General features: G+C 35.0%; 1 non-coding gene across 1 annotated transcript; it reads right to left on the bottom strand.

The window, feature by feature from the left end:
* Positions 1 to 4,248: 4,248 nt before the first annotated feature.
* LOC119061751 (U8 small nucleolar RNA) lies at positions 4,249 to 4,380 on the bottom strand. Its single transcript, XR_005084850.2, has one exon. It is a non-coding gene; the product is annotated as a U8 small nucleolar RNA (small nucleolar RNA).
* Between the last annotated feature and the right edge of the window lie 11,070 nt (positions 4,381 to 15,450).

Here is a 15,450-nt window from a genome sequence, read left to right as displayed (position 1 = left end):
TATACAGGACCCACAAACACACATACACCTGCTCTGTCCCACTTGCTTTGCTCATCTGTGTACCACCTCCGTGCAATCTGATACACTGCACAGTCTCCTTATTTAATGTGCATCACTTGTGTACACGTTCCACGATGGCAGTGAGATTTGGTCAGCGCTTTTGTTATTTTCCTCCATGCTCTGCTTACGTTGCTGGTAATAAATTAGGCATGTAGTAAATATATAACAAATAAATGAATGGCTAAATGGCTAAAAGACAGTATGTAGATTTATTCAACATAAATTCACTGATGTGCTACTGTATGCTAGGCCTTAGGCATGTAGAATTTAGAATATTGAACCTACTTTCATACAACTTGGTATGTACTGGTGAGACAAGACAGTAGAGAATGTGACCATATTTTCTTAAGTGTGATGATAAATTTTAGTAGTTATGCTATAATATATAGCAATGAACCTAAATATTTCATATTTTGCACTCACACACATATTTACACCTCTTTGTATATGTGGATCTTCTTCCAAAATGAACATGTGTATACTTGATAGCACCTGGCCTTTGGTTTAAAGGTTCTTCCTCCCCTCTTTACGGTTTGTTTTAATTTTTTTTTAAATTACCAATGCTTTCTCTGAACAGGTCTCTAGAATCAGTTAAGTAAATATTTCTTTCTGTTGTGTGGAACCTCTGGGTGATGGGAGATCAAAGACTTTGTTGACTTGGAAGTTGCAGGTTAAGTAAGTCTGTTATATGTATTGTTCTCTGTGAGTAGATAAGAGACATCAGAGGTTGCTGTAAGAAGATTGAAGTGATTTGTTAGAAAGTAATCATTATTCAGGGGTTTCAGGTAGAAAAATCTAAAACGCTCAAATATTACCAACTTCAGACTCATCAGAGTGGCATCCGCCAATGGTCTCCTCACTGTGGAAGGAGATTTCAATCTCGATAAATGGCTAGAGTCCTCGTCATCTTCAGGGGATGTCTGAACTGCTCATCACAGAATGCAAAACTGTCATGATAAAAAGAATAATCATGATAAGGTAAAATGAAAAAAAAACAAATTAAAGTGGGACCTAAAATCTAATTAAGACTGCTAACAATGAAAATATAGCATGAGAAAAAAAATCACATTCTGAAACCAAGATGGTTTTATATAGAGCTCTTCAAGGGCACAACAGTGGGCCATCAATCTGACACTCAGAAGGTACCAAGGTCAGAGTTAAGATTTTAAAGCACATTCCTTAATAATGTATTGATTGAACTTTAAGGCCTTTATGATGTGACCTCGATGGTAACTTTAAATGCATAAAAATTTAATGAACTATAAAAATATTAAACTCTTAAAAAATGTTCCCTCCTTTCTTTGCTTTTTTCATGTATTTGAGATATAGTTTAAATATTTTAATACACTTATATATTATACATATTTAAACATCTACATATAAATATTCATATGTATACATGCATATGTAGTGATATAAGTAATATGCTAGTGAATATATATATGCATGAATGTATGAACATATATTCACTGTAATTTCAGAGTTATTTCTTGGGTAAAATCCTCATGGGTCCTGTTATGAAGACCATGTTCCCATTCATAGACAAGTACTCCTCGTGGAGAAAGAAAAGTACAGTACAATTCCAACTTCTACTCCCACCTCAGCCTCTGGACAGGAACTGCTCTTACTTGGGTAGCTGCTCTGTAGCAAACCTGTAGCTACTATGTACCGCTTCTGTCCCTCAAGCATCTGGTCAAAAAAGAAAAAGGAGCACAGGTTGTTTTCAAAGACATATTATTATAAGAACATAACTAAACCAGTGTTAGGAACTAGTAAAGGAAAAAACAACACTGAGTTCAAAGTAACAGTTAAAGTATCAGTTAAAGTAACTTTAAGAGGCAAACACCTCCTCTAAGATAGGAAGAGGAACAGGAAGGAGGTGGTTGGGTATATCAGAACAGAGAAGAGAAGCCTTATGGCGGCCGAGGATGCCAAGAAATCTAGAAATTAAAATCAATAAAGAGGCGAAGGGGTATTACCAAAGCAGTGCTGATGGGAGCAAAGGAGAGGCGCACATTTCTTCCCTCCTCCAATCTTTCAGCGTCTATTTATTTCCCCTATTGATAGAAAACTGCGAAGAGCCAGGGGATAAGTGAGAACTGTGGTTTCCATTGTCCCAGCCCCTGCAACACAATAGAGTCTAGAAGGCTGAATTCAAAGTGCGAAGCAATAACTTAATAACTGGTATATTGATTAAGTACGCAATTGTAACTTGCAGGTGTTTGAAGACTCAGTTATGTTATTTCTCCAAAAACGACTACCAGCGATGCTCTATTGATATTGCCACCTCTGCCCCTGGGCCGCTAACTTCCTTAATAGCACATTAGTTTAATCCTATGCATCATAGACACAGTTATTGAGACAGATTCTTTTGGATCTTACCGCTTGACCTTTTTCTTTTCATATTTTCAATTTCACATTTTATTCAAAGCTTTTCTCTCTCAAATTCAGTCCCCCACCAGTGCAAGTTAAATTGACGTCTGGAGCAGCCTGGGGTTTAATGAGGGCCCAAATCCTGTTCTTTCGCCTGCCTCCTTGCATTCCTATGCTTACTATTCAGGTTGTGATGGGAAGCTATTAAGAGAAAGCAAATGCCATCTTCTTTTATGGCTCTCTGCGGTAAATTTGATGTCTGCTCCTTGGTTACTCATGCTGACTTTTCTAGTTTATCTTCTATTTGTTCAGTTGACAGTGGTGGTGTCATAAGGAAGCCCTGCTGAATTCTAAGTAGTCTAAGCAATGCTGGCCCACTGGAAGTTCCAATAATGTCTGTCTGTCCCAAATTAAGCAAGTGCATCTTTGCCCTATGCTGGGTTTGTGCCCCATAATTGCATCTCCTTCTGACTAACAACCCTGAACGTCATGGACGAGAGGTGGTCGACTCTCTGTGACTCTTTGGCATTGAGTGTTGTTGATGGGTACACTTTCCCTCACTTCTCCCCTCTGCCCCCCCTGCCAAGTCTTGCCCATGGCGTTGTCCATTTCTGGCAGCCCTGGGCAGATCAGTGAGTAGGCAGATATTCAACCAGAAAAATAAACAGTCTCTACCCAGCCACTCACTCACTTTATAAGATATTTTCTTGTACCCAAGCCAAAGGCTGTGAGTGGCCCCTTTCCATTACTGCTTACATTCATCCAGGTGGTGAAAGAGGAGATGGCGGAGTTGTTTCTGTTGCCAGGTAACTCTAAGATTGTCTTTGAGATTTAGCTGTTTCTAATAGCTGGGAGCTCCCTACACTTAGATTGGGCCCTTCACCAATCATGTTCTCTACCGATTCCAGGAGCCCCACTCCACACAACTCTGCACATGAATTCATTTAGTCATAACAACACCGTATGAAGTCTGATGGCTACTATCCTCTAAAAATAGGAAAACCGATAGTTCTGTAGCTAGTAAATGATAGATCTAGAGTTGAGGGAAATTTAATTCTAATCAAACGTTTCACTTTATCTGGGAACACTGGCCTGGCCTTCAGAACATTTAAGAAACTCATATTTGAATGGGTTAGAAAGGGATCTAAATGTGACCCTTCTCTGACGATAATCCCTGGAGTTCCTTTCCAGGGATTAATATGAACAGAATGGAATTAATGTAAATAGGAGAGGAATGTTGGCCCATAGTATCTGAATACAATGAGTAAATCCTAACATGAATTTTAATGTTGGCTTGTTTTTCTTTTTAAGGTTTGTATATTTGAACTAGGCAGTTAATCTTTTCATGTCCAATTCTTTACTAGTAAACAGAAAAAACAATAGTTTCTATTTCATTGGATTATTGTGAGGAACAACGAACCAGTTACAAATGAGGAGCATGAAATGCTCCTGGGCAAAGAATAAGCTCACGTCCGTTCTATTATTATCATCACCCCATTCGTACAGGAAACATAAAGACAGAGGCCTCGGCATTTCAATACTTTGGTACCAACTCCAAAAATACTTCAAACTTTGTGAGTTGTGAAGTGTTGCCTCATGATGTGGATTGGATAAAGAACTATGGAAGCCTACTCTCTCTGTACCACTTCCCATCATTTTAGAAATTCATACACATTTCCTTTGGCTCTGTTTAAAAATTTGGGTCGGTTTTAGGAATGCTGTTTTGTCTTTCCTTTTTGTTACTTTGTTAAATAAATGGGGGGTGCTGTGTTGCTTTACTGCCCCCCTCCTTCCCTTTGTTCTTTTCTTCCTTCCTTCTAAGAGTGCATTGGGTGTAGCCACTCCAGATTACACAGAGATGCTAATTGCGAGTCATGCAAACCCCACTTGTCTTGCTCCAACCTGCCTCCAGAAGGAGGAACAGGTAAGGATCATCCTCCTTGATGCTGGGTTGCCGCGTTCTGGTTTCACACCACTATCTCCACAATTTTAGCCCTTGCTTTCAAAGAAATTTTTGCAAGACTGCCAGTTGGAATATGTAATTACTGTTTCAGCTCAGCTCTGAAAGGGGAAAACAACTGTGGCATACAAACTTCTGCCAAAGTCAGTTCTCTCACCCAGAAATGCCTGAAATACTCATCAGGGTACTTTCCATTTCACCAAAGGAGAGAAGAAGAAGGCAAAAATAATCAAAATGAATGCTTCCCACCTTATCCCTCTCAGCCGTTGTACAAAACTAAGGTGGAGAAAATGAGTGAACTGAAGTAGTGTGCATCGACACGGACATGTCCCGAATTCAGTGTTAAATGAAAAATAAGTTGCAAAAGGATATGGTTTATATAAGAAAATTTATTTCAAAGGTTAACAAATTAAAGCATACTCAGTGTTGTTCAGTGATAAAAATGTAGTAAAATTTAAAACCACCTATGGAAATCATGTATACTAGATTTCAGTTGAGTTTGTTTGTTTTGTTTGGTCCATCGGTTGTGTCACCAGCCAGAAAGGAGGGCTGGAGTGGTTACAGAGGGCAAAGGGGCTCAAACACATGGTAACGCAAGGGGACTGGATTTGGGGTGGTGAGCCTACAATGCGATGTACAAAGGATTTTTACTCTGAATCACACTCTGAAGCTTATATAATGTTATTAAGTGATGCTATGCCAATAAACTTGATAAAAATTTTAGATAATAATTGTCTTTTGCACGGTGGTAGCAGAGGAGGAGTGACAAGGAGAATGTGAGAGAGAGGACACACTAGACTTAGACTCAATTTTTACTTTGTAATTTGGTGGTGAATGTATATGAGTCTTCCTACTTTGCTTTTCTTTGTCAAAATTTCTTTAGTTACTCCAGAACTCTTTCATTTCCATTTAGGTTTTAAAATACATTTGTCATTATACACACACACACACACATACACACACAAATAGCCTGCTGAGATCTTGAATTGCATTGAATCTGTACATCATTTTAGGGACAATTAAGATGTTAATGATTTTTAGTCTTTTATTTATGAATGTGGTATATCTCTCATATATTTAGGAGTTTATCTCAGCCACATTTTCTAGGGGTTTTTTTAAAGATCTTGAACATTTTTTTTGTAAAATATAATGACAAGTATCTTTTGACTTTGGATACCATTTCAAGTAGTATTCTTTAAGTTTTATTTTCCAAACGTTTATTTTTAGCATATAGTTATATAATTGATTTTGTGTTATGCAACATCATTGAATTTAATTATTAGATCTAGTAGGTCTTTCTCCCCTAGCCTGCTTAGGATTTTTTGTCATTTTAATTGGGTCATCTATAATAATAAAATTTTAATATTTTTTTCTTTAAAACATTATTTTTATTGAATATTTTTTATTTCTATTTAAAGTGTCTAGTAAATATAAAAATGTTAATGACTTAGATATGACCCTGTTATCTTTATAGTGCTTCTACCTGGTCAGTCTTCTCTGTCATTATTTCAATTTCTGTATCTAGTTCAAACACTTACTTTCACCTTCTTTTTTCCAGTTTTGGACTGCTTATCACTAATCCCCATCTGACTTTTCTGAACCATCTCTAATTCATTACCACAACTGAATTTAATTGCATCTCCCCAAGAACTAAACACTTTCTTTTCCCTGAGTTTAAGTCAATGGTATAACCAGTAACTCCAAAAGGAATTCTTGAAATGCATTTTAATTTCCTAGTTTACTAACACCATTGCTCTCTCCACAGATGCACCCTCACTCAGCAACAATCACAAAGTTGCTCCTTAACATAATTCCTCTACTTATTTTCATTTGTCTGGACTACTGGCTGCTGGTAGATTCCTATCCTCATCTACCCTCCACATTAGATACGTTATGAATAATGACTTTTACATACAAATCTAATCATGCCCTCCTGTTTCTGGAAAAGCCTCAATGAACCCTATTTATGCTAGGATATAATTCAATTTTTTAAACTCTTCATATATACTTAGGCAGGGACAATAGATAAATTTATAAGGCAAATTTCAAAGTTCTTGTTGATTTTGATTTCATGTAGATGCTTGGCATCTTCTCTTGGATTCCCCAGATCACTTTCTGCCATCTTCCACCCTCACTACACAGTAGATGTGGATTATTGTGGTCAATAAACCCCTCGATCCTTTGGTTTCCCATTGGGTTTGGCTAGCAGGGAGATGAGTAGCACTGTGAAGAAATAGATGAGGAGATGAAGGGCTACTTTGGGTTATGCATTCCCCAGCTTTACCCCTGGAACTGCCTGTGTGCCTCACTCGAAGGTCCCTGCCATGCTTATCTTACATCTCACTGACCTTCTGAGACAACCATTGGCTCAATAGTTGCACTTAACCTTTGTCTTCAACTTTACAGTCTCTTTTTTGAACGTTTTTTGTATTATTCAAATTGACTGCATCATCTGTTTCTGCAATGATTCTGACACATATAAAGATAAAAAGGGACTTAAGTGTAGATGATTGTTTCTCTTCATAACATAAGTTAAAATACTAGTTGGTCCCTGTATAAAAATGGGAACACATAATATGGTTTCTGGTCTTGTTCTTTGCCAAGTTCATCTTATCTCACTTTCTCACTTCTACATCAGACTCCAACCATATCGGGCTAAATGTAGTCATACTTTTTGCATGCATAATATTTTATCTTGTACCCTATTTCTTTTCCTAGTACTCTGTACAAAATCTGCTTAAACAATACCTTGGCCCAACACTGTCTCCATACCTCTTCATAACTCCATAGCTCTTTTACTCCATAACTCTTCTCCCCCTGTTTTCAAGTTGACTTTTCAAATTAGGTAAGATTTTCCACTTGGGGAAAAGACAAAAACATTATTCTGACTTTTGCATAATCAGTACTCAACATTTAAGAGGCATTAAATGAAGGTTAATTGAATATTCATATAGATAAATAATTATGTATGAGTACATATAATACAATTTTAAAAGATATTGTGAGTTCTGAATTATTAAATTTGCTATTGGTATCAAACGACTTGGCATCTCCACCTGCTTAGTTTAGTACCGGCCAACTTAATGAAACACATATATAAAACTGAAAAAGTGCTCAACTTCTGAATTTGACAATATAATAGAAAAGAACTTTAAAGGACATTTAAGGGCAATATTGTTGATGAATCACAAGAGAGTTCATTTTCATAAAAGTCAGAAATGCATCGATACCCAAGAATAATACAAGAATTTAAAATGATACAAGTGGCAAGAATAAAAAGTGAAGCTAGTTTTCTGACTGATTGTGTTCATTGAAGCTCTCATATCACTCCAGTCCCTGGGACAGACGCCAGCTTCATTCATTGTCAGTATCCTTAAATTACTTCTAAAGTTTAGTCAAACACTCTTGTGCTTGAAAGCTAGCTACCACATTAGGCAGTCACTTACATGTCTGATGAGCTCAGTCAGTGTCTGTTTTTCCAATAAAGATAACAGAATAATGTCAAGTAATTATAGAAGAACAATTGTGTATGTGAGATTATACTGAGATTGCAACATTCGGGGAGAGAAGCTTTGCGTTTCTAGTTCAATATCTTATTATTTCAAGCCTATGTGAATTTTTGATTCTGGTTTTATTGTTGTTGTTTGAACCCCAGTACATTTCAGGTGAAGTGACTTCAGGCAACAAAACTACATTTGAATAAGCATTCTGCTTTTTATCACTGACCTGGATAACTATAAACGATTACAAGATATATGTAAATGCTAATATAAATGTAAATTTGAAAATAATGTACACACTCCTTGAAAGTTAGGGATTAAAATCCTTCACAAACTTTCAATGACAGTTATTAATCACATTATGGTTAGAGATACAAAGATTCATGACTTTTAGAGTTCACAATAATTACAGATGGTATGTACTCCACAATATAAATTTTCCTTCACTAATATACAAAAGGAGTAGGCTTCTGGACTTAATTTCTAGTGACAGAGAAATGATTATTCCAGTCAAACCCACCAATTCTTAGAACTCTTTTCTTATTACTAAAGCAACATTTGTCTTTCTCTAAATTATACCCATTATTAATTGATTACATGACAAACTAATCCCTCAGACATGTAATAAACTGTCAAATATTTAAAGATAATAATGTCTTCTAAGTTTCCATTGAAAGAGTCTGAGTTCACACAAACATATATCATGATTTCCTCATGTTTCCCCATCCTCAGGATTTACTTAGTTTGTCAATAACCCTTTAAAAATTGAAAGTATGGAAATGATTGTTTCATTCTCACTGTTTTATGACTTGTCTAGAGTAAGAGCTGTGAAACAAAATTAATAACTAGAAAATAACCAGATCAACATTTTTAGTCTTGCAATCAAATTTGGATTTTGAGCTGAGGAGATAATAACTTGTTAACTGGCACTCATAGGCATATAATTTTGTGATACAGTTCATTGTTTAATAGCCAAAATTCTGCCTTAAGTTATCTTTAAAAAAATACAGCATTATTTTGAACAGAGTAAAATGATCATTAATCTCTATATTTAGGCACAAACATATAGAAGTCCTAACTATATGTAAATTTTAAAAAAATATGAGAATCAGAATTGACAAAATGAAAACATTATGTTGAACTTTATATGTATATACATATAGTTGTGAATATGTAGCATATTATATATAAGTACTTAAATTATGGCCTATTTTGTTTGGATAATTTAAAGTGTTTGTCGATATTTGCAATTTGTATTTGCACATTAATTTTCAGAACTATAAGGAGTATACTGATGTCAAAAGTAAAATTTTATTCATTATATTCCAAAATCCTAACATCAATTACAATAAAGTTAATAAGCTGACAATAAATAAGTTGAGTGAATGAATTCATGAATAAGAAGAAATAAATGAGAGGGTCTTCTCAGGGAAAATCTATCAACACAGGAAAATATTTTTTTTCTGTTTTTCTTTGTATCTTTTTCTCTCAGCCTGTCTTCTAACTTTCCAATTCTCTGTCATTTTGTGTTTGTGTAGTTCTACATAAATCCATGTGTATTATATATACATATATACTATATATACTTAGGTAAATATATAATCAGAATAAAAAAATAAAGAAAACTAATCATCTACTTCTATTAAATATAACAAGTGTATTAATTTTGTGATATAATTTTCTTGTTTCATATTTGTATGTCTATTTAAAATACATCTATATTTTAAGTGTTGGTCTAAGAGAAAATTGGTTACTTCTTTCTTACTGGTTTGAATATACCATTTAAAATACCATTCTCCCAGCACAGGAGAATACATTTACATATGATATATCAAAATGATATTGTGTCTTTTGCACTTTCAAATGGAATCCTTCCTCCATTGTAGATTGTGATACAACTTCCTGTGCTGCTTCCATTTTTGGAAATAACTGTTATAATGAGCAACCACTTTAGTCCATTAGGGCTGCTATACCTAATACTGCACAGACTGTGTGGCTTATAGACAACAGAAATTTATTTTTCACAGTAGTGGGGGTTGGGTCATCTAGATAAAAGTACTGACAGTTTTTGTTGTCTGGTGACGACCTACTTTTTGGTTCATAGACAGCCCTTTTTTCACTGTGTTTTCAAATAGTAGAAAGGAAGAGGTCTGTTTTCTTTGGCATCTTATAGGGCACTAAACCCATTCATGAGGCTTCACCCTCATGACCTAATCCCTTCCAAAGGCTACATCACCAAACACAATCACTTTGAGGATGAGGTTGCTCATGTCAATTTGGGAATAGCAGACTAGCCTATTCTATCCCTCAGCTGTGGTTCACAAATGACCTCTAAACAAAGGAAATACATAAAACACTTCTCAGTCTTTCAATTATAATCAAAATTATGGTGATAAATTTTCATCCTGTACTACCTATTTTTTACCTAACTAAATAAAAGGGTATGAATATTAATTTAATACCGTTACATATAAGGAAAGGATGGCTACTAGCAAGTATAGTCAGTATATTTTTCTAATAACAAAAACTTAACTTTATGCAGATGTTCCCCAGAAAAATCCAATGTTACCCTAAATGATACAGTAATACCTAAGATATGTGTGTGCATTTTACCATATTACATACTTTTTACCTCTTAGCCACTACCCTGAAATAATTATAATAAGATGATTTTATACTACTAGGCAAGACAGTGAAAAATGTCATTCCAAGAATGAGTTCAAACTAATAAAACTAGTTTCTCATATAATCATATTTTTAATATCTCAGAATGTGTCAGATTATTCCTCACTTTGAGTTCTAATTTTAGGTTTAATGATTCTACCTCAAATTGATTTTAGCACTCACCTTACTGTGTCCCTGTAAAAACGTGACCAAATTATAATTATTCTGGTTGAATATTGGGTCCCTCTTTCAACTGGTATTACCTAAATTACATGTTCTCTTTTGAGTGAAGCCAGAATAAATCAAATAGTTGCTCTGGGATCTAGTGGACGGTACATGATCTGTTCAAATTTGTGTCCTGGATCTGACTACTTGCCTTGACTGTGGGGACAGGTGGGGGACAGCAACTGTAATAGAACAGTTGCTGGGGACATATTACAGGGACAACTGTAAATAGAACAACAATAAGGAAAGGAACAGTGCATGGTCATTTAGATAATTAAACTCTTAAGATTGTCATCTACTTAAGTAATGACTTTATTGGTTATTGGACAGTAAAAAACAAGAAACTGTAATAAGGTAATACCCAGAAAAATAACTTTTTTCTTTAAAAGAAACAACACTAAAGAATACTGATCAGAATTTATGTTTCCTAGATATTTATGCTGAGCTGACAGACTGTGACATTTCTAGTTTCTTGCACATTGGGGTCATTCTTATGAATACGTACCTAGCTCATGATCAAGTAAACCTGCAGAACTATTCTAGAAATCACTGCATCTTTACTATTCCTAACAGTGTTTTTCATCAGAGACTTTGGAAAATATGGAAATATAAAGAAAATTGAAGGCTCACATACATAATGTATGGATCTATTTATAATATTAATTTTCCGAATGTTACTGTAAAGTATTATTTTCTCTATTATCACTATTCTCCTTTCAATAAATATTTTTGAAATATGACATTTGCCTGATACTCATTTATAAAATCATTATATCTCTTATTTAAACATTACTTTTCAATATTTACATTAGTTCTATTTTTTATTATACATAATGTTATTATACATTACTTTTCAATATTTATATTAGTTCTATTTTTGTTATTATACATAATATACATAATTTTGTTATACATACTACACATAATTTTGTTATTATAGATAATTTTGTTATTATACATCATTCATTAAAATGTGAGTATAATTCTAATTTTTACCTTATGGTCAACTGAGAAAATCTGAATGCTCTGAAGGTAAGTAATAAAGATTTTATCAGCTTCTTTAAATAAAATACCAGTTGACTTTTCAAAAAGATTTACAAACTTTCCTGTATAGCCCTGGCTGGTGTGGCTCAGTGGTTGAGTGCCAACCTGCAAATCAAAGGTTTGCCAGTAGGAGGCATGTGAGAGACAACAACACATTGATTTCTCTTTCTCTTTCCTTTCCCCTCACTAAAAAATAAAATAAATAAATTCTTTTTTTTAAAACTCACAAGTTTGTATAGTTAAAAACAAAACAAAAACAAAACTCTTCTGTCTGGTATTTGAGAAAATTTTTGCTCCCTCAAAATATTCTATCATTTAGATCACTTCTTTACTAGGATTTCTTCTGCATAAAATTAATTACTTTTCCACTCTCACCGGTGTGTTCATTTTACTTTGTTTTTGAATGCACAGCTCAAAATAGTACATTAGTTTAAAAATGAGGATTTTAATAATGCTTTCGTTTTACCACCAACTCTTGTTTGTAGCTCACTTGACATGCTCTGACAATGCAAATGAAAGAATTAAAAACTGTTAATGCTGCATTACTTAGCAATGATGGCCTGTGGGAGCTATGCTACCGCGTACAACAGGTCTGCCGATGTTATCAAAGGCATTTACTGCAATGTCAGGCTCACTTCTTGCCCTTTTGATCTGGGCGACTCTTGAAAAAGGTTTTACTGAACTGGCATCACTCCCTTTCAAGGTCCTGACTCAAAGTTACAGTGACTGCCAGCAAAGGCAGAAAACTCTTGGGTTTTGGTTGCTGTGAGGCTTGTCTCTAACCTTACAGCTGGTGGATGGGACTCCTGCTCTTCTGTGTATTAGAACCCTCCCATGAAAGAAGTACCTGACAGATACTCCTGTAGGACAATGTACGCATAGCTCTTGCAAAATCAAATGGCTATATGCTGATAGGTATTTGGTAGATGAGTATGATGGATCTGCTCTACCCTCTGTGCAAAGAAACACCATGATGCCCAACTCATGGGAGAAGGCAACTGGTTCAGTAAAAGTACTTTCCTAGGGAAAGAAAGATCTCCGCAACCTGCATCATCAAACTGCACGTAAGATTTCCTGTCTCTCAACAGACTTTGAGAAGGTAATTGGGTGGAAATTGGTACACAGAAAGAATGCACATGATAGTACTTTCATACATAAATGGTGTGGCCACTGGAAAAAATACCCTCACTTAAATGCTCCATTTCTCCCCTTCCTTTCCCCTTAGTCAGTGTTGAGAGGGGCAGAAAAAAAAAAAAGATGCAAGGGTACAGCCCAAATCCGCATCTGCAGACAGAGGGATTTTGGATGCTGTCTGAAGCAAAGACATTGGGAATTTAAGGCACTTGTTAGGAGTGGTGAATAATCACAGATTATTGAAGGAAACATGCATCAGTCATAGCCTCAGCTTTTTAAAACAATGTTTTCAGAAGCTCTAATACAACCATTGAGGCCTGTGGACAAGAAACATATCATTTGGATGTACAAGTAACTCATTAAAAAAGTTAAAAAATAATGTAATAATTAACAATCTAGTGGTTACTGTTAGGCTAAGCTATATTTACTTAAAACACAGAGAACTCAGACTTAACCCTGAGTTAAGGGATTGGATTGTATGAAATGGCCAATCCTTTAAATGTTGCAACTACCATCTAAACCCACCTACTTATAAAAATGCAAATATTGAAATTTTAATAATCTAGTCTTCTGAGTAAAATTATAATATGAAACATTACATCTTTCATGTACACAACGGGAAGCAGTGAACATGTGGGGGATGGTTTTCTGAAACCCTAGAGAAGCCAACTTAAGTCTTTTTCAAGTATCTGAAGCTCTCCGAATCTCAAAACTGTTATCCTAAAGTGGAGATTATATTTCTGAACCACGGTTGTTATAAGAATGATACCGAATGTCTGTGAAATTTTTGATAGGCTATAGAAATGTATAACCCTTACCACATAAATGATAATTATATACAATAAATATATGTACTATGTGATGAATATGACATGAGATGAGACTGAACACCACACTTACATAACTATGTATGGAATTAGTCCATGCTCAAACATTATGTCACATCGGATTAACCTTAGATGTGCTTTAATCTCATCGTGTCTACCTCACTCTTGAATGGTTAAATTGATGTTAGTATTGCTTATGGCACAGTTTGACTATTGTATAAAAATCTGTTGATTGCTATCCTCTAGCATCAGGTGTTTTTTTTATGGGAAAAACATAGAAATGAGTGTTTTGAACAGACAGGGCTCATAGGAATAATTTCAAATCTTGGGCATTTGGAAAAATGCAGAATTCATATCCAGCTGATGTGGTATTAAAACTCCACTCTGCCACTTCCTACTTGTTTTTCCCTGTGCTGATTACTTAAACTGTTCCTAAAATTCCTTTTCCTTACCTGTTGTAAAATAATTTTTAAAGGGAGAATTTTACTATCTTATGGAGTTAGAATCAGCATGTTTTAGAAAAAAATCTTTTATTTATCCCTTTATTCAGCAAACATTTATTGAGCCTGCACCATAAACCAGACACTGGACCTCAAACAATATTGATAAGACGCTCAGGATATTGATTTTGTGTCTCTCTGGTGCTGTTATACATTTATAACAAACACACACAAGACGGAATCTTCTTTATTTATCACAAGAACATAGCCATAAATTTAATTATAATTTGAATGGTGCTACAGATTTCAGACTATTTTCCCAAGCAGAAGCTGCATAGATCAATCAGGTTCCTAGTAGCTTGGGTGTTATCATTACCCTGTTTAGCCAAGAAAATGTATGATTTCAAGCTTATGCAAAAGGAGTACACTTTGAACTTGCTTTGAACTTGTCCCTATAGCCTTTAGAAATCCTAAGTGATCAGTAAGAGCAGAAATTATGATGTGTGTCTTCTGGAAAAGTGTCTTTTTTGCCTTTATACTGTGGGGGACCAAGGCAGCCTGCTCCAAGATATCCCACAATGGCATATTCATTATTTTGAATTAAAGTCACTTAAAAAAGACTGCCTGTGTGATAATAAAACCCTGACCTACCTGTTCCCCTAAAGTAAAGAGACATTTGTCCCGTGTGCCCTTCCTGCTCCTGAGTGAGAGACAACCTTATCATGCAGTGAAAAGAAGCAAGAGTCCCCATATAATTATATTAGGCAATGTCACCCCCAATTTAATTTTAAAACATCGAGAGACAGGACCTGGCACAGACAAGCCTTTTTACACCTTTACTGATTTACTACAAAAGTCCAAACTTTGTTTAGATTCCTTAGGACCTAAAAAATCCCCAATCCTTGCTTAGATTCCTTTCCAATGAGCACTAACTTTATTTGTCCTGCCAATTCATCATAAATTTCTTGGTTCTCTGTCTAAAAAGTATTTAAGAAATGCCTAGTTTGATTATTTGTTTGAGCTTCATTTTACAATCTGAACATCATGTCCTGATTCTGCTGTGTACACATATAAAATTAGTTATTCTCCTGTTAATCTGGTCTGGTATGAATTTTATTATTTCATTTTTTACTATGCAATAGTACTCAACTTGCACAGTTAATAAAGTCCCACTTTTGGGGACTCTCCCAAAATCTGAGGCCCACTTTCAGCATTTTGATATA

The sequence above is a fragment of the Artibeus jamaicensis genome, unplaced genomic scaffold (assembly GCF_021234435.1).
Source record: "Artibeus jamaicensis isolate MK-2021 breed Jamaican fruit bat unplaced genomic scaffold, CSHL_Jam_final contig_415, whole genome shotgun sequence".
NCBI lineage: Eukaryota > Metazoa > Chordata > Mammalia > Chiroptera > Phyllostomidae > Artibeus > Artibeus jamaicensis.
The sequence above is the reverse complement of the archived record's forward strand: the minus strand, read 5'-3'. Positions and strand labels throughout refer to the sequence as shown.